General features: G+C 40.5%; 1 protein-coding gene and 1 pseudogene across 4 annotated transcripts in view; one reads left to right on the top strand and one right to left on the bottom strand.

Annotated features, from left to right (window-relative positions):
• Nucleotides 1-19,449, top strand: part of FAF2 (Fas associated factor family member 2) — a 78,806-nt gene that overhangs the window by 13,172 nt on the left and 46,185 nt on the right. The window contains exon 2 of one of the 4 annotated variants that reach the window (XM_073889700.1): nucleotides 5,872-5,942. The exons of the other annotated variants lie outside the window; for them this stretch is intronic. The gene's annotated coding sequence lies outside the window, so the exon portion shown is untranslated. The remainder of the gene's footprint in view (nucleotides 1-5,871; nucleotides 5,943-19,449) is intronic. 4 annotated transcript variants of the gene reach the window in all.
• LOC112820048 (COP9 signalosome complex subunit 8 pseudogene) lies at nucleotides 5,936-6,600 on the bottom strand (annotated as a pseudogene).

Raw genomic sequence — 19,449 nt, 5'->3', positions numbered from 1 at the left:
GCGCCCTTTAGCTACCCCTAGCTCTCCCCAGCTGTCTAGATCTCTCCCAACCCAAATGGGCTGTGATCCTGTTTTGTCTTGTCCCAAGACATAAAAGGGGCAGATAGGTGGTCCTGGAGAATGTTCAGTTGTATACATGTTACCTTATATTTCTTTATTTTTCTGGGGACTATTTAATAAAGGATGGAAATGAGAATTTGCAAAACTGTTGTCCTTTTTATTTTATAGATTTCTTTATTTTAGAGACAGTGAGAGAAAGCGTGCACTAAGGAGGGGGAAGAGCAGAAGAAGAGGGAGAGATCTCAAGCAGACTCCTTGCTGAGCAGGGGCCAGACTCAACTCATCTCGACCCTGAGATCACAAACCTGAGCTGAAACCAAGAGTCAGATGCTCAGCCGACTGAGGCACTCAGGCACCCCTGCCCTTTAGAAAAATTGGAATTTAGTAGATAAGAAAGATAAATAACCAAAAATATACTTGAAGGAGTACAAGTCCTTTCAAAAACGATATAGAAAAGATTTTACATACAGAAGACTTGTCTTATATTACTCAAATGTACAGAATCAAACCTATGATTTAGGAATTTAAAGTGTTGACAATTAAACTTTGTAGAATTTCTTCACTTAAAAATTCAAATTTAGCTTACAGTGTTAGTATCCTTAAACACATTTCCGCAGGCTTAGTATTAATATATTACATTTCATTAGCTTTTACCTAGCCTTTTTATATACAAAATAAGGACATTCTAATTCTCTTGATTTCTTCTTTATTAATAAGGATTTCTCTATAAAGATACAATTCCCCAGGGCTCCCGGGTGGCTCAGTTGGTTAAGCGTCTGCCTTCGGCTCAGGTCGTGATCCCTGGAGTCCTGGGGTTGAGCCCCGTGTGGGACTCCCTGCTTGGTGGGAGTCTGCTTCTCCCTCTCCCTCTGCTCCCCCTTGGTTTTGTGCTCTCTCGCTCACTCTCTCAAATAAATAAAATCTTAAAAAGATGTAATTCCCTCATCTGTTTACACTAAGTTATGTATGATAAAGGCAGGATAAACATTTAATTCCTTCAATTATTTACTAGTTTTTAAATAATGAGTTGATTTCCTAGCATCCTCTGAAAGTAACCAGTGAGTGAGTAACCAAATACTCTTTAAAAAGAGTATGGATATGAACTCATGAATTTAAACATACTTAACATATTGTAACTTATTGCCATTGTGCTTATTGAGGCTCAGATTGTGCCATCTTCGATAATTGTGAGTTTCTTTAGTTTGGCTCCTGATGACTTTTTTTAATCCTAATGTTTACACTGTTTATTTTTCCAGAGACACAGAAAAGATTTTCCTTTTGAATTTCTAAAAACCTTACATTATTGCTCCTAAATAATTTTGTCATATTGCCATGGACCCAGTAATCTTTGGTAGCTTTTTAGCTTTCTGACACGTTTCAGACTCATCTTGAGTAGATCTAGAATTTCTGCCTAGATTTAGAATCAGCCAGTTCTCCAAGAAAACTCACTTTTTGGTGGTAAGAAATAATATTTAGATGCCATCAGTCTTAGAGCTATGACTGCTTGTTGTTACTGGGTTGGTCTAGAACTTTTTAGTTGATAGAGCTAATTTGTGTAATATATATACAGACACAGAAGTCTATTTGTATTTATTTCATGATAAGACAATTTGATATTTCCAGATCAGATTCAGGACTACCAATTCAAATTCAGCACTACACCTTATCTCTCTGTCTTCTTTCTTGATGCCAAAAACTTGATTCTTAATGATACTACATGACTATTCCTTTGCTTTATCACATAATCAACACTTAACTGTTTCAAAATAACCACACTCATATACTAACAATATGATTATGTAAAACAATTTAACCCCTTTTTCTGCATGTTGTCAGTTTACTATGTTTTAAAGTCATTTGGGATAGTTTCTCTTTGTCATTTGTTAAGCCACCAACTCAGTACATTTATTTGATTTTTGCTTCTCATGTTTAGGGACTGCTGCTTTTAAAAATTTGTCTTATAAATATTTATATATTATAAATTTATGTTTATGAATACGTTTTATAAAGATACCTAGCTTCTATTCCTCTCTTTTTTTTTAAGAGATTTTTTTTATTTGAGAGAGAGTACAAGCAGGGGGAGGGAGAGGGACAAGCATACTCCACGCTGGGCATGGAACCCCACATGGGGATTGATCCCACAACCCCGAGATCACAACCTGAGCTGAACTCAAGAGTCAGTCACTTAACCAACTGAGCACCCAGGTGCCCCAAGATGTATGTATGTATGTATGTATTTATTTTTTAGAGATTTTATTTATTTATTTGACAGAGAGAAACACAGCAAGAAAGGGAACACAAACGGGGAGTGAGAGAGGGAGAAGCGGACTCCCCACTGAGCAGGGAGCCCGATGCGGGGCTCGATCCCAGGACCCTGGGATCATGACCTGAGCCGAAGGCAGACGCTTAACCATCTGAGCCACCCAGGCGCCCCTTTCTTCTCTATTTTAAAAACTATATATTAGGAGTATTAACTTTTTGTCTGTGAAATAAATTGTCAATATTATTCCTAGGTTTTTCATTTTGCGTATGGTATTTTATTGCCACACGCAAGATTTTGGGGCAGGGTTGGGGGGCTGTACTTTCAGTATTTCTGTAAACCTAAAACTGTTCTAAGAAATAATGTGTGTGGGGTGCCTGGGTGGCTCAGTCAGTTAAGTGTCTGTCTTAGGCTCAGGTCATGATCTCAGGGTCCTGGGATTGAACCCCCCACATCAGGCTCCCTGGTCAGCAGAGAGTCTGCTTCTCCCTCTCCCTCTGACCCTCCTCCCTTCTTGTGCGCACTTGCTCACTTGCTCGCTCTCTCTGCCTCAAATAAATAAATCTTTTAAAAAAATGCTTGTTTTGGGGGGCACCTGGGTGGCTCAGTCGTTAAGCGTCTGCCTTCGGCTCAGGTCATGATCCCAGGGTCCTGGAATCGAGCCCCGCATTGGGCTCCCTGCTCCACAGGAAGCCTGCTTCTTCCTCTCCCACTCCCCCTGCTTGTGTTCCCTCTCTCTCTATGTCTCTCTCTTTCTCTCAAATAAATAATAAATCTTTAAAAAAAAATGCTTGTTTTTAAAAAAACTGTTTTCCCTCTTTATTTGAGATGTTGCCTTTATCAGTACTAAATTTTTATATGCGGTTGGGTTTGTTTCTGGATTTTCTTTTCTGTTCCATTGGTCTTGCATGTGCCAGTACTGCTCATAATATATTTTAATCTGGAGGGCTAGTCTCCTTCGTTGCTTTTTTTCAGGGTTTTCCCAGATTTTCTTGCTTATTTGCTCTTCCAAAAGAACTTCGTAATCAACTTTTCTTTTATTAAATTTGTAAATGAATATGAGGGCATGTGATTGACATCTATGTTGAATCTTCCTATTGAAGAACACAGTTAATTAAGTCTTGGAAGTTTTTTGACAAACTGATTAGTAGTACTTACTGGCTTTTTTCCGCCCCCCCATCTTTACTTGGTAAGTACAGGTATATGTGAACAAGTTGGTTCAAGTTTGGGGTTATTTCTTCAGAAGTGTTATAAGGAAAATTTGTGTTATTAGCATAGTAGTGTAAATTCAAATTACTCTGAATGAGTACTGCAGATATTCTTTTGGAAGCTAATCTTTGAGGTGGATATTGATAAAGATTAATTTTGTCAATTTTCCTTTGGCTATTTGAGGGTCATTTCACATATTCAGGACCTCTAGTTGCCATTTCTACAATGTTTTTGCTTAAAATGAATAGCAAAAATATAGTAAAGTAATAAAATTGAAGGTTTGATGTTAACTGCTTCTAGTTGTGTGTGTATGTTCTTAAACCACCATTTGTGAGAGTGCCGGAAGTGATAGTAGAAATCATGGTGCTCGCTGAGGTGCCTGTTGGCTTTGGATTTTCCCACCAAGGAAATTTCGAAAATTTTCTCACTGTCCTGGAATATATTTAGAAGACAAGAGAAAATCGCTTCATGCTAAATATCTGGGGATTTTTTTTAAGTATTTAGTGTGTGTAAGTTCCTATTGGAATTAAAGAAATATCACAGGGATCAAAGCTACAGCTTTTTCTAACAAATTGTAATAGTGTTGTATGGTAGTATGGTGATGGATGGTAGCTACACTTGTGGGGAGCATAGGAGAATGTGTAGACTTGTTGAATCACTATGTTGTATACCTGAAACTAATACAACATTGTGTGTCAGCTATGCTTTAGAATAAATAAGTAAAAGGAATGAAGTACTGAAAAAAAAAGTTAAAGTCAAACAAAGAAATCCACTACCCTCAATTAACCCTCCAGTCTCTCTGCATTTCCACCACCCTAGTTTACACTTTGTTTTTCCTTTGGACTATTTCAGTAACCTTATACTAGTGCCCTTAATTTCAAGTCTCCTTTTCAACTTCAGCTTTCCTACTTTGTCCAGAATAATTTTTTTTTAAAGATTTTATTTATTTATTTGACAGAGAGAGACACAGCGAGAGAGGGAACACAAGCAGGGGGAGTGGGAGAGGGAGAAGCGGGCTTCCCGTGGAGCAGGGAGCCGGACGCAGGGCTCCATCCCAGGACCCTGGGATCATGACTTGAGCCGAAGGCAGATGCTTATCGACTGACCCACTCAGGCGCCCCTGTCTGGAATAATTTTTTAACAAACATTTCATGTCACTCTCTCAAGATTTTTTATTTGCTGTGCATTGATTAGAACTGCATAAATCTTTACATCTCATGATGTGACCCATACTTCACTGTCCAACCCCATAATTCTACTCTTCCCCCCGCCTTTTTAAAAGATTTTATTTTTAAGTAATCTCTACACCGAATGTGGGACTTAAATTTACAACCCTGACAAGAGTTGCATGCTCTACCCACTGAGTGGGCTAAGTGCTCCATGTCCTTTCCCTTTGTATTCTAATGACACTTTCTAGACTTTCTAGTTCCCCTAATGTAACATTCTTTTTTTTTTGCAATTAAATATTTATTGAACAAATGCAGAATAAATGAAGCAGGGGGCTTTATTTAACCTGAAGATACAATAAAGACCTCCAAATATTTAGAGGGCATCACACAAAAGCTGAAAGACTTGTTCAGTGTTTCTCCAAAAGGCAGACCTTGAACCAAAGGATAAATATAAGCAACCAGTAGGTTGCAGGATAGTTGTACAAAGTGGATCACTTATCTTAATAGCTTCTTTGCCAATAGAATGCATTCCACCCTAGGTTTCCCTTCTTCTGAAAGGAACATTACATCTAATACTTCTCCTGAAGGTCTTAAATAGTTGCATTTTCATGGCAAGCCCTCCACTGCCAGCAGTGGATGTAGTCACACTATCGGGAAAAAATCTGAAGTTCACAAACTGGTTTACTGAGGAAATGGTCTTTGGTTCCTCAGCTATCAGCATTCTGTAGGAGTGATGTTCAGGAGGTGAGGAGGAAGGAGAGCATATTCTCTGAAGGGGGTGCATCAGAAGCCCCGGCAGCTCAGATACTGGCTCTGGGGACGGTCCTCCTCAAACCCCAAATGAATCGCTCTAAGTATCAACCATCGGTGCAGATGGGAGTGTGCCGTGCGCTGGGGCAGGGACAAACAGCTGACAGCCACTGACCTCCACGAGGCAGGAGAGCTGTATTTAGAAGTCACTAGGAAATATAAACTGTGTAATACTGACGGGCTCCATCCAAACTGTCCAATATTATAAAATGAGAATTGTTTCAACAACTATTCAGCATAATGTTTAAGGACAAAATATATATAATATATTTATATGTATTTTATCACATACTCAGCAATGCTGAGGTGCTTCATCCATCCAATAAATTGAAAATAAAAATTTTACATTTCTCTATCTGTCAGTATACAGGATTCTGAAGGTGGATCTTGAACTCAGAATGATACATCAGTTTTCGAGGAAAGCCACCTAATCGGTCAGTCTGGCTAACTGCTGTTCGTTGGGGATCGGGGGCACCGGGGCAGGCTCTGATAAAGGAATAAACCGGTTAAAGGACACATCCAGGGCCCCTGTAACTGGCTTTTTGGGCATAACCATTCTTGTGGTGGAGTCCGCTTGCCATCCTTGTTCTAATATACCTTTCACGGCCTCTTCCACCGGGAGCCCGACAAAGGCAGTGACGTCGTCTGCAACGATGGAGGTGTAGGCTTGAGAGACCAGGGCGAAGGCCCTTCTCCTCGTTGCATCTCTAAGTGCTTCCATGATTGGCTGGACCGTCTCAGACCACTGGTGTGCGTTGATGATCGTATAGATCCCAGGGAAATCTCTCTGCCAGATTCTTTGTCCTACTGACCAAATTCCCCCAAGTTCAGAATTTGCAGATTTTAGAGCAGGTGGTATCCGTTTCCAAAGATATCTTGCATTATTCATGTCATTGTGAAGCAGATATAAAGCTAACAGCTGACCATACACTGGGGGAGTAGCAATTCCTCCAGGAGCCTCGAGCTCCTGGTTCTCGCACTGATCCAGCGACTTTTTGAAACTAAAGGCACTTTCCACCATCACCGCCACTGGCATCTTCCTGGCCGGTCCTACCACGGCAACCCCACCAAAGCAGACCCTAGACTGTCCCTTGGGCTGTCGCGCCCACAATCTATAGCATTCTTTTTCATGCCTCTGTGCCTCCATACATAATCCTCCCTTGCTCTGAAACACTTCCTTCTGCTAATTTTCAGCTTGGAACTGGTGTCTTCCTTTGCATTTTCCTCTAGTCTCCTGAAAAGACTTCAGGATTTGTTTACCACTGGTATATGGTCATTGTCATAATAATACAATCATGTATATGTCGTTTTACTCCACAAAGTTATTGGGGATTGGGACTGTGATTTCTTTGATGTACTTGCTGCATGATAGATGCTGAATTAATATTTGTTGAATGAGTTGAGTAATTCACCAGAAATCTCACTTAACCAGAGCGTTTTTGTTCTAATTGTTGTTGATTTTTTTTCTCTCTCTCTCTCCCTTTATTAAAGTATTTCTAACAGTATTAAGTATCCCATTTTCAGGAGAAAGGGGAAAACAAAAAATCCACTTAATCACATTCTCATCTTTACAGCACGGTATAGGGGAAGAAGCTCCATATTAGGAGCTTGGCATTTGAGATCTGTATGACAGTTAATCCTAGGCCTCAGTTTCCATATCTGCAAAGTGACTCTAATATTTCTAACTTTACAAGATTGTAAGAATCAGTAAGAAAGCTGGGGCACCTGGGTGGCTCAGTTGGTTAAGCGTCTGCCTTCGGCTCAGGTCGTGATCGCAGGGTCCTGGGATTGAGGCTCATACCAGACTCTCTGCTCAGTGGGGAGCCTGCTTCTCTCTCCCCCTCTGCCTGCCGCTCTGCCTACTTGTGATCTCTCTCTCTCTCTCTGTCAAATACATAAATAAAAATCTAAAAAAAAAATCAATAATAAAGCACATATTATAGTGCTTGGCTCATAGATGCTCAAGAATTTAATCTAAATCCTAGAACATTCAATGTTTTGAAATTGAAAAGTGATAAATTATTAACATTTTGTAACTTGACATTAGGTTAGGCTTATATGTACACACATATCTTATGCATGGCAAGTTCTAGAAATGTGATTTCAAGCTATTTTGAAACATAAAATAGGGACAGATTTTGTCACTGGAGAATGGGGAAGAAACAGGGAAGGCCAGACTCTCAGATGACTTTTGGAAGACTGGTAGGTAAAGTTTGATGCCTTGTAATGTTTCTTGTGAAGAGGAAAATAATATGTTCATGTCTCCCTAACCAACTTTTCTGCTTGACCCTGAGTAGTGCAGTCACATTAGGAAAGGTTGAATAAGGCCATAAATTTTTTCCATCTTGTAAAACTAAAACTATACAGTAGTCCCCCCTTAACCATGGGGAATACATTCCAAGGCCCCCAGTGGATGCCTGAAACTGCAGGTAGTACCAAACCCTACATAACTATAGTTTTTCTTACGTATACACACCTGTGATAAAGTTTAATTTATAAATTAGTCACGTTAAGAGAGTAACAACAACAATAATAAAATAGAACAATTATAACTGTCATAATAAAAATTTTGTGAATATGGTCTCTCTCAAAATACCACATTGTACTGTACTTGTGATGATGTGAGATGATAAAATGTGTACATGATGAGATGAAGTGAGGTCATTGTGATGTTGCATTAGGCTACTAATAACCTTCTGATGTGTCATCTGCTTCCAGATGGCAGTTGACTGCAGGTAACTGAAAACCACAGGTGGCGGGGGAGAACTACTCTACCCATTAAACAGTAACTCCCTCTTTTTCCCCCTCTCTGTAGCTTCTGGCATCCACTATTCTGTATGAGTTTGCTCTAGATAACTCATATAAGTAGAACCATACAGTATTTGTCTTTTTTTTTTAAGATTTATTTATTTTAGAGAGAGAGCTTGTGCCCGTGCACGTGCACACACACGAGTGAGAGGGGCAGGGGGAGAGAGAATCTCAAGCAGATTCGGCACTGAGTGTGGAGCCCAATGGGGGACTCGATCTCATGACCTTCAGATCACGACCTGAGCTGAAGCCACGAGTCGGATGCTTAAATGACTGTGTCATCCAGGCGCCCCTGTATTTGTCTTTTTGTGACAGGCTTGTCTCCCTTAGTGTAGTGTACTCAAAGTTTATTCATGTTGTGGTGTATTGTAGGATTTCCTTCCTTTTAAAGGCATAATAATATTTCATTGTATGCATACGCCACATTTTGTTTATCTGCCATTGTGTCGATAGACCCTTGGGTTGTTTCCACATTTTAGCTACTGTGAATAATGCTGGTGTGAACATGAGTGTACAAGTATCTCTTTGACACTATGCTTTCCATTATTTTGGGTGTATACCCAGAAATGGAATTGCTGTATTGTATGGTAATTCTTTAAATTTTTGGAGGAACACATGCTGTTTTCCACGGTTGTTTTACCATTTTACATTACCACCCACAGTGCACAAGGATTCTAATTTCTCCACATCATCGCCAATACTTTTTATTTCCTGGTTTTTTTTTAAAGATTTTATTTATTTATTTGACAGCACAAGCAGGGGGAGCAACAGGCAGAGGGAGAGGGAGAAGCAGGCTTCCCGTGAACATTGAGCATCAATGCCAGGACAACCCTGGGGTTATGACCTGAGCCGAGGGTAGATGCTTAACCAACTGAAACACTTAGGCGCCCCTATTTCCTGTTGTTTTTTTTTTTTAAATAGTAGCCATCCTGTTAGGTGTGAAATGGTAGCTCATAGTTTTGATTCCAATTCCCTAATTATGTTGAACATCTTTTTGTATATTTATTGGTCATTTGTATATCTTTGGAGAAATGTCTATTCAAGTCCTTTGCCCATTTTTGAATGAGGTTGGTTGTTTTTTTGTTGTTGAGTTTTAAGAATTCTCTGTATAGTCTGGATATTAATCCCTTATCAAATACATGATTTGCAGGGGTGTCTGGGTGGCTCAGTCAGTTGGGCGTCTGTCTTCGGCTCAGGTCACAATCTCACGGTCCTGGGATCGAGCCCTGTGTTGGGCTCCTTGCTCAGTGGGGAGTCTGCTTCTCCCTCTGCCCCTCACCCTGTTGGTGTGCCCTCTCTCTCTCTCGCGCGCGCGCAAATAAATAATCTTGTAAAATAAATACATGATTTGCAAATATTTCTTCCCATTGTATGTATTGTCTTTTTACTCTGTCCATAGTATATTTTGATGCACAAATTTTTAAAATTATTTTTAAAGATTTTGTCTATTTGAGAGAGTGAGAGAGCAGGAGCAGAGGGGAGAGGGAGAAGCAGGCTGCCCCCACTCAGCAGGGAACCTGACGTGGGGCTTGATCCCAGGACCCTGGGATCATGACCTGAGCCAAAGGCAGACGCTTAACCCACTGAGCCACCCAGGAGCCCAAATTTTTAAAATTTTCATGAGGTCCACTTTGTTTATCTTTTGTAGCCCTTGCCTTTGGTGTAATATCCAAGAAACCATTGCCAAATCCAGTGTTGGGAAGCTTTTGTCCTGTTTTCTTATAAGAATTTTATTTTAGGTCTTATTTTAGGTCATGGATCTATTTTGAGTTAATTTTTATATATGGTGTTAGGTAAATGAGTAGGAAGAACACACTCCTGTATTCTCACACTGTAACCACACTCACCGTACTTCTGACACTAGATGTATGAGGTTTCCATACATCAAGCAATTCTAGATTCAGTTCAGTTCAGTTCTCACGCTACTTGGAATTAGCGTCAGATCCCGTGAGTTCATGACTCAGTTCCACAAGACTGCCCCTTTTAAAATGCCAATTACAGGGGCGCCTGGGTGGCTCATTCGTTAAGTGTCTGCCTTTGGCTCAGGTCATGATCCCAGGGTCCTGGGATCAAGCCCCGCATCAGGCTCCCTGCTCAGTGGGGAGCATGCCTCTCCCTCTCCCACTCCCCCTGCTTGTGTTCCCTCTCTTGCTGTGTCTCTCTCTGTCAAATAAATAAAAAAATCTTAAAAAAAAATAAAATGCCAATCACAGGTCTCCCAGACCAGCTATAATTGGGGTTCCCATGACCTCTTCTTTGGGGTTGATAATTTGTTAGAATGGTGCACAGAACTCAGGGAAACACTTTTGTTTACTGGTTTCTTAGAAAGGATATAATAAAGGATACAGAAGAATAGCCAGATGAAGAGATACATAGGGCAAAGTCCAGAAGGGTCCTAAATTCAGGAGCTTCTGTCCCTATGGAGTTGGGGTGCATCACCCTCCCCACTTGTTAATGTGTTCAGTAACTCAGAAACTCTCTGGACCTCATTCTGTTGGGGTTTTTATGGAGGCTTCATCGTGTGGGTATGATTATTGATGCCATTTCCAGCTTCTCTTCCTTCTCTTAGAGAATGGGGAGTGGGACTGAAAATTTCAAGCTTCTAATAATGGCTTGGTCTGTCTGGTGAGCAGTCCGTATCCAGGAGCTCACTGGGATCACCTCATTAAAACAAAAGATGCTGCCTACTGTCCAGGAAATTACAAGGGATTTAGGGTATCTCTGCCAGGAACCAAGGTCAAAGACCAAATATTAGAAGAAAAGATGTTCCTAGTGCTCTTATCACTTAGGAATTACAGGGGTTTTAGGAGCTGTGTGTCAGGAACTAGGGGTGGTGGATCTCTCTCTCTCTCTCTCTCTCTCTCTCTCTCCCTCTCTCTCCCTCTCTCTCCCCCTCTCCCTCTCCCTCTCTCTCTCCCCCTCTCCCTCTCCCCCTCTCCCTCTCCCTCTCTCCCTCTCCCTCTCCCTCTCCCTCTCTCCCTCTCCCTCTCCCTCTCCCTCTCCCTCTCCCTCTCCCTCTCCCTCTCCCTCTCCACAGTAAGAGTCCGACTTCATTCGTTTGCGTGTGGATATCCAGTGTTCCAGCACTATTTGTTTTTGGTTTTTTTTCCCCCAGCACTATTTGTTGAAAAGGCTGTTCTTTCCTCACTGAATGATCTTGGCACCCTTGTCAAAATCATTTCAACTAATATGCATTGTTTTACTTCTGGGCTCTATTATCCCATTGGTCTATATGTCTGTCTTTATGCCAGTCCCACACTGTTTTGATTACTGTAGCTTTGTAGTAAGTTTTGAAATCAGAAAATGTGAGTCCTTTAGTTTTGTTCTTCTTTTACAAGATTGTTTTGGCTATTTGGGATCCCTTGAGATTCCATATGAATTTTAGGATTGGTTTTTCTATTTCTCCAAAAAATAAGTCATTGGAATTTTGATAGGTATTGCTTTGAATCTGTAGATCACTTTGGGTAGTATTGACATTTTAACATAGTTGTCTTCTAATCCATGAAAACTGAATGTCTTTTCATTCATGTAGATCTTTTTAAATTTCTTTCACCAATGTTTTGTAGTTTTCTTTCAACTCCTTAGTTAATTCCTAATATTTTACTCTTGAATTTTTTTGTTATCATAAATGGAATTGTTTCTTAATTTCCTATTTATTTATATTTGAGGGAAAGAGAGTGGGTGTGGGGAGGAACAGAAGGAGAGGCAGAGAGAATCTTTTTTTTTTTAAGATTTTATTTATGGTCAGAGAGAGAGCATGCACGTGCATAAGCAGGGGGAGTGGCAGGCAGAGGGAGAGGGAGAAGCAGGCTCTCTGCTGAACGGGAGCCCAATGCGTGTCTCAATCCCAGGACCCTGGGATGATGACCTAAGCCAAAGGCAGACGCTTAATTGACTGAGCCACCCAGGTGCCCCTGGGAGAGAGAATCTTAAGCAGGCTTCATGCTCAGTGCAGAGCCTGACATGAGGCTGTATCTTACAACCCTGAGATCATGACCTGAGTCGAAATCAAGAGTTGGTTGCTTAGCCAATGGAGACACCCAGGCACCCCTTAATTTCCTTTTTAGGTTGTTCATCGTTAGTGTAAAGAAATACAACTGAAATTTGTGTTGACTTCGTATCTTGCTACTTTGTTGAATTCATTTAATGGTTCTAACAGGGTTTTTGGGGGGTGGTTTGGTGGAATCCTTAGGTTTTTTTTTTTTTTTTTTTTTAATTTGAGAGAGAGAGCATGAGCAGGGGTGGGGAAGGGTAGACAGAGAGGGAGAAACAGACTCCCCACTGAGCAGGAAGGCCGATGCGGGACTCCATCCCAGGACCCGGGGATCGTGACCTGAGCTGAAGGCACACTCCTAACGGACTGAGCCACCCAGGCGCCCTAGGGCTTTTCTACACATAAAAAATTATGTCCTGATAGACTTAAAACCAGATGTCATACACAGTATCTTCTCCAACCACAACTAGGTGAAGTTAGAAATGAATAACAAGTAAAACTGGAAAATCACGGGTGCCTGGGTGGCTCAGATGGTTAAGCGTCTGCCTTCGGCTCAGGTCATGATCCCAGGGTCTTGGGATCGAGTCCTGCATTGGGCTCCCTGCTCCTTGGGAGCCTGCTTCTCCCTTTGCTTCTCTCTCTCTCTCTCTCTCTCTCTGTCTCTCATGAATAAATAAATAAAATCTTTAAAAAAAAAATGTCTGCAGCTCAACATTTAAAAAAAAAACTGGAAAATTCACAAATTTGTGTAGATTAAACAACACACTTTAAAAAGATTTATTCATTTATTAGAGAGTGAGTAGGGGAGGGGCAGATGGAGAGGGAGAGAGAAATGCAAGCAGACTCCGTGCTGAGCAGGGGAGACCCATGCAGGGCTTGATCTCATGACCCTGAGATCAGACCTGGGTGCCCCTAAACAACATACTTTTGAACAACCAATGGACAAATTCCTAGAAACATAAGATCTTCCAGGACTTTAAAAAAAAAAATCTATCAGGGCTAAATCACAAAGAAATATAAAATCTAAATAGACCTATCACTAATAAGGAGATTGAATCTATAATAAAAAACTCCTGACAAAAGCCTTGTGCCTGATGGCTTCGCTGGTAAATTTTCCCAACCATATAAAGAAGTAATTCCAGGGGCATCTGGCTGGCTCAGTCGGAAGAGTATTGTGGCTCTTGATCTCAGGTATGTGAATTGGTGCCCCACATTGGGTGTAGAGATTACTTAAAAACAAAATTTTAAAAAGAACTAATTTCAGTCCTTCTCAAAATTTTCCAAAAAGTTTTGGAAATTTTGGAAATTTCCACTTTAGTAACTCATTCTGTGAGGCCAGCATTACTTTGATACTAAAGCCAGATAAAGACACAGCAAGAAGACTAGAGACCATTATCTCTTGTGAACATTAATGTAGAAATCCTCAACAAAGTACTAGCAACCTGAATTTAGCTGCATATTTAAAGGATTATATACACCAGGACCAAGTAGGTTTTATTCCTGGAATGCAATAGCTGTTCAAAGTATGAAAATCTATCAGTGTAATTCCCCAGCTTGACAGAATGATGGGGAAAAGTCCATATGATCATCTCATTCAATGTACAAATAAAATGTCTTTTTGTTTTTTTCTTTTTAAGATTTTATTTATTTATTTGTCAGAGAGAGAGAGGGAGAGAGAGAACAAGCAGGCGGAGCGGCAGGCAGAAGGAGAAGCAGGCTCCCCGCCGAGCAAGGAGCCTGATGCGGGACTTAATTCTAGGACCCTGGGATCATGACCGGAGCCGAAGGCAGACGCTCAATCGACTGAGCCACCCAGGCGTCCCACAAATGTTTTTTTCTCGTCCACATGAAACTAAGTTTTATGATGACATTCTCATTTTTAATGTTTCCTTCATGTTTTTTTATAATAATAGCTGAATTGAGCATTGTATATTTAATCTTTACAACCCAGTGAGTTAACCACTGTTTTTATTTGTTTTACAAAGACATAAACTGAACCTCAGAATGATGCCTAAGGTTACCAAGCTAGTTAGCAGTAGAATAGAATAAAGTGTTATTGAAGACTCTGGTATACTCTAACTTCCCAACAAAGATCAACCACTTATTCTACCTACTTCTAATTGCTTGGATTAAGAATATTGTGGATTTCTTTTTGGAAATGTTCACTCATGTGGTATTTTAATGTAGATTGAAATATTTGCACATAAAACATCCTGTATACTGTCATTGTATCCGATCAGTTTTCAAATATTTAAAAATCTACTTGGGCAGTTAGGATTATATCTTGATTCACATGGGCCATTTGGTTTGACATCCAGTGATGGTCTCTAATCTGTGGTTCCCAAGCCAGTTCTACAGGAAAGCTTCTCAATGGATATAGTGTTCTTTTAAAATAGACCTTTCCCTATGTACAGTTGTGAAGTTAATTTTCTTTTTACCTAAAAGCAAGACATTTAAAAGATGTATTAGGAATTTCCAAAAAGGGGATTTTGGTATGCAGCATTTTCTAGGCTTCTTTGACACCAAACCCTTTGTTCATAGAACAAAACTATACCAGTAAATTGTTGACTCTAGGCATAAAGGAGAACAATTTTACATACATCTGTGAGCTGATATTTAGCTACCAATAAGTATAATTAAGAAAGAAGGGGCCATGGGTACCTGGCTGGCTCAGTCGGTAGAACATGTGACTCTTGATTTCAGGCTTGTGGGTTGGAGCCCCACATTGGGTGTAGAGGTTACTTAAAAAAATAAAGTCTTTACGATGGACTCTGAGAAACGGACTGGGGGTTCTAGAGGGGAGGGGGGTGGGGGGATGGGTTAGCCTGGTGATGGGTATTGAGGAGGGCACATTCTGCGTGGAGCACTGGGTGTTACACACAAACAATGAATCATGGAACACTACATCAAAAACTAATGATGTAATGTATGGTGATTAACATAATAAAAAATTTTAAAAAAAATTCTTTAAAAAAAAGAAGTGACCAGGAACACAAAGACCAGACAGTTCTGCCACCCAGATGCTCTGTAACTTGGGAAAGCTTTTTCACATCACTAAGCCTCAGTTTCCTTTTGTGCAAAATGAGGGGTTGAATTACTCTCTTCAGTTATTTAAAAAAAATTATTTATTTATTTGTCAGCACGTGAACGTGCGCAAGCAGGGGGAGCAGCAGGCAGCGGGAGAGGGAGAAGCAGACTCCCTGCTAAGCCCAAGCTGAAGGCAGATGCTTAACCGACTGAACTACCCAGGTGTCCCTACTGTCTTCGATTTATCTTTAATCCTTAATGTGAAAATTAGAAACATTCCAGATATGTTCAAAAATTTATTTTGAAATTTTCTGAATTGAGAATTTTTGAAAATTTGTTTTCTAAAATGAATTAGTCAAATGATAATGGGAGGACAGCGTGGCATAAGAAGCAACCTGCACTTTGGATGTAGTTATTCTAGGTTTTAGTCTCAGTTCTACCACTTGTTATTATTCCTAGGCAAGGTTATTCTTAGACAAGTTACCTAATCTCTTGAACCCTTGGCTTTCTTAGTAGTGAAAATGAGGGCTTTATTACTTACAGTGCCTGTTACGTAGTGATAGGTGCTTAGTAAATGGGAGCTGCTGGTATTTAAGAGAGTTCAGTAATTAAATGTGAATAATAAAGATCTGAGTGTAAGAGTTTTAAAGATCAGAGGCCGTGTGTGATTGCTTCCTGAAGGGACCTCAAATTCCATTTCTCCTGCTACTACCAGAGAGGGCATATTGCTTACTGCTTAAAGCAAAAGAATTTCTGTAGTAGGAAGGAGGGAACAAAGATCACTGGGTTTTGCCAAGTTTCTCTCTGGGAATAACTGAAAACAAGTTAAAATATCCATCCCCAGCAACCTAGAGCCAACAATCCAATTGGAATTTAGAGAGTACTTAAACATCAACTGAGATTTCATATCAACCTCCCTACAGTGTCTGTTAGTATTAACAGGTGAGGTGTAGGAAGAGAAACACTTTCTAGGAAAGCACTGTAGTGATTACGCTTGGGTAATCTAGAGTGTTACCTAAGCCCTATCCAGATAGTTGAATGAGACATCTAGTTAAAACACTACACCATTTATTGTTTGTGATACCTTCCTTGAATCTTTTTTCTTTTTTTTTTCCTTAGATAGGTCAAGGATTACTATTTTGTTTGTTTGTTTTATTTGCTAGAGAGAGAGCGCATAGGTGAGAAAGAGTGAGCAAGAGTACAAGCAGGGGGAGCTGCAGGCAGAGGGAGAAGCAGACTCCCTGCTGAGCAAGGAGCCTGATGCCGGGACTCGATCCTAGGACACCGGGATCATGACCTGAGCTGAAGGCAGCCGCCTAACCGACCGAGCCACCCAGGAGTCCCAAGGATTACTATTTTGGAAGTGGGTTGCTAAGGGGCATTGCCATACATTTGTCTTCTGACTTGGGGGAGGAAGTTAGACCAAGGATGGAATAAGAGAAGGTTATAGAATAGTCCACACACTTTCCTCCAGTTTTCCCAATGCATCTTGCTAGTGAGAGATTGGTTGGGGTTCAGGGTATTTTTTGCCCTAAAGATATATACCTTTCTCCTTCTAATGCTATAAATCAATTACACTTCTGTGTAAATTGCTGTAATTAACGCAGTATTATCCTGAATCCTTAGGAGGGCAGTTAATGGAAGGGGAGTTAGCGCTGAGAGGAGGAGGAAGGAAGGAAAGATCATCTTGGAGCAAGGCCTATATCAGTAAGACAGACCTGGATGCACCTTCCCAATAGGGGATTTGTAGTAGCAGTTGACATTAGATGCTGGCCCTGGGAGATTAGAGGGAGAAAGTGCATTTTCAAACTGCATTTTGGCAGTATGTATCAAGAACTTTAAAAATTATGTATATTACTTGGCTCATAATTTTAATAGAATCCTAAAGGGGGAAATTCTAAATACAGAGAAACTTTTTAAGCAAAAAGAGTGCTATTTTAATAGTGGAAAATCAGAAGCAATTTTAACATCTATATGTAAATTGCTTTGGCCAATTGGAATATTATATAACTAATGGTTACTTAATGTATTAAGAGTGCTCAAAATTGTATGTATCAAGGAAAGCGGAATCTCACAGGGAAGAGAAAATATAGAAAGCTCCTTACCTGGTGACTGTAAGCAGTGATGTGGGAGGTGGGGATGGTTAGTGGAAAGGGAGGAGTGGAGGAGGGATTGGTTCCCAAGCCAGGAGAGAAAACATCAGAAGAGTCCTACGAAGATCAAAAAAGCAAAGGTGGATGGATTCTTCTCAAATGCTTATAGTGTAGAAAAGAAGCAAAGCCCATTAACCAGTTCCCCCTATAATTAAAAGTTTTGATGGAGGTTGAATCAAAAACCCCAAATCCAGGGGCGCCTGGGTGGCTCAGTTGGTTAAGCATCTGACTCTTGATTTCGGCTCAGGTCATGATCTCAGGATCTCCACCCCATGTCAGACTCTGCACTTAGCGGAGAGTCTGCTTTTCTTCCTCTCTCTCTCCCTCTGCCCCTTCCCCCAACTCAAGCATGCTCTCTCTCTAAAATAAATAAGTCTTTTAAAAAAACCACTTTGCTTTATCAGAAGTAAATTTTTCTTACAAAGATACGCAAAATTATTTCAACAGTTTTCTCATTCTTAGTAAATGACACTATCATCCCTCCACTTAAGCTTGAGTTCATCTTAGTATTTCTTTTCCACCCCCATATATTTATCAGTCAATCCTTTTGGCTCTAGCTTTACAATATACCCCAAATCTGTCCTCTTCTTTCCCTCTTAACTGCTACGATCCTATTCTAAACTACCATTTTTTAAAATTTTTTTATTGTTATGTTAATCACCATATATTACATCATTAGTTTTTGATGCAGTGTTCCATGATTCATTGTTTGTTCATAACACCCAGTGCTCCATGCAGAACGTGCCCTCCTCAATACCCATCACCAGGCTAACCCATCCCCCCAACCCCCTACCCTCTAGAACCCTCAGTTTGTTTTTCAGAGTCCATCATCTCTCATGGTTCGTCTCCCCCTCTGACATACTCCCCTTTTCTTCCTCTCCTGTTATCTTCTTCTTTTCCTTTTTTCTTATAATATGTTGCGTTATTTGTTTCAGAAGTACAGATCTGTGATTCAACAGTCTTGCACAATTCACAGCGCTCACCGTAGCACATACCCTCCCCAATGTCTATCACCCAGCCATCCCATCCCTCCCACCCCCAACCACTCCAGTAACACTCAGTTTGTTTCCTGAGATTAAGAATTCCTCATATCAGTGAGGTCATGTGATACATGTCTTTCTCTGATTGACTTATTTCACTCAGCATAACACCCTCCAGTTCCATCCACGTCGTTGCAAATGGCAAGATCTCATTCCTTTTGATGGCTGCATAATATTCCATTGTGTATATATACCACATCTTCTTTATCCATTCATCTGTCGATGGGCATCTTGGTTCTTTCCACAGTTTGGCTATTGTGGACATTGCTGCTATAAACATTGGGGTACACGTACCCCTTCGGGTCCCTACATTTGTATCTTTGTGGTAAATACCCAGTAGTGCAATTGCTGGATCGAACGGTAGCTCTAATTTCAACTGTTTGAGGAACCTCCATACTGTTTTCCAGAGGGGTTGCACCAGCTTGCATTCCCACCAACAGTGTAGGAGGGTTCCCCTTTCTCCACATCCCCGCCAACATCTGTCGTTCCCTGACTTGTTAATTTTAGCCATTCTGACGGGTGTGAGGTGGTATCTCATTGAGGTTTTGATTTGGATTTCCCTGATGCCGAGCGATGTTGAGCACTTTTTCATGTGCCTGTTGGCCATTTGGATGTCTTCTTTGGAGAAATGTCTGTTCATGTCTTCTGCCCATTTCTTGATTGGATTATTTGTTCTTTGGGTGTTGAGTTTGATAAGTTCTTTATAGATTTTGGATACTAGCCCTTTATCTGATATGTCGTTTGCAAATATTTTCTCCCATTCTGTCGGTTGTCTTTTGGTTTTGTGGACTGTTTCTTTTGCTGTGCAAAAGCTTTTTATCTTGATGAAATCCCAATAGTTCATTTTTGCCCTGGCTTCCCGTGCCTTTGGCGATGTTTCTAGGAAGAAGTTGCTGCGGCTAAGGTCGAAAAGGTTGCT

This window comes from Callorhinus ursinus, unplaced genomic scaffold, assembly GCF_003265705.2.
Source record: "Callorhinus ursinus isolate GAN/ISIS: 27379988/994484 unplaced genomic scaffold, GSC_fseal_2.0 scaffold3, whole genome shotgun sequence".
Classification (NCBI taxonomy): domain Eukaryota; kingdom Metazoa; phylum Chordata; class Mammalia; order Carnivora; family Otariidae; genus Callorhinus; species Callorhinus ursinus.
This window is presented reverse-complemented; position numbering and strand designations above follow the sequence as displayed.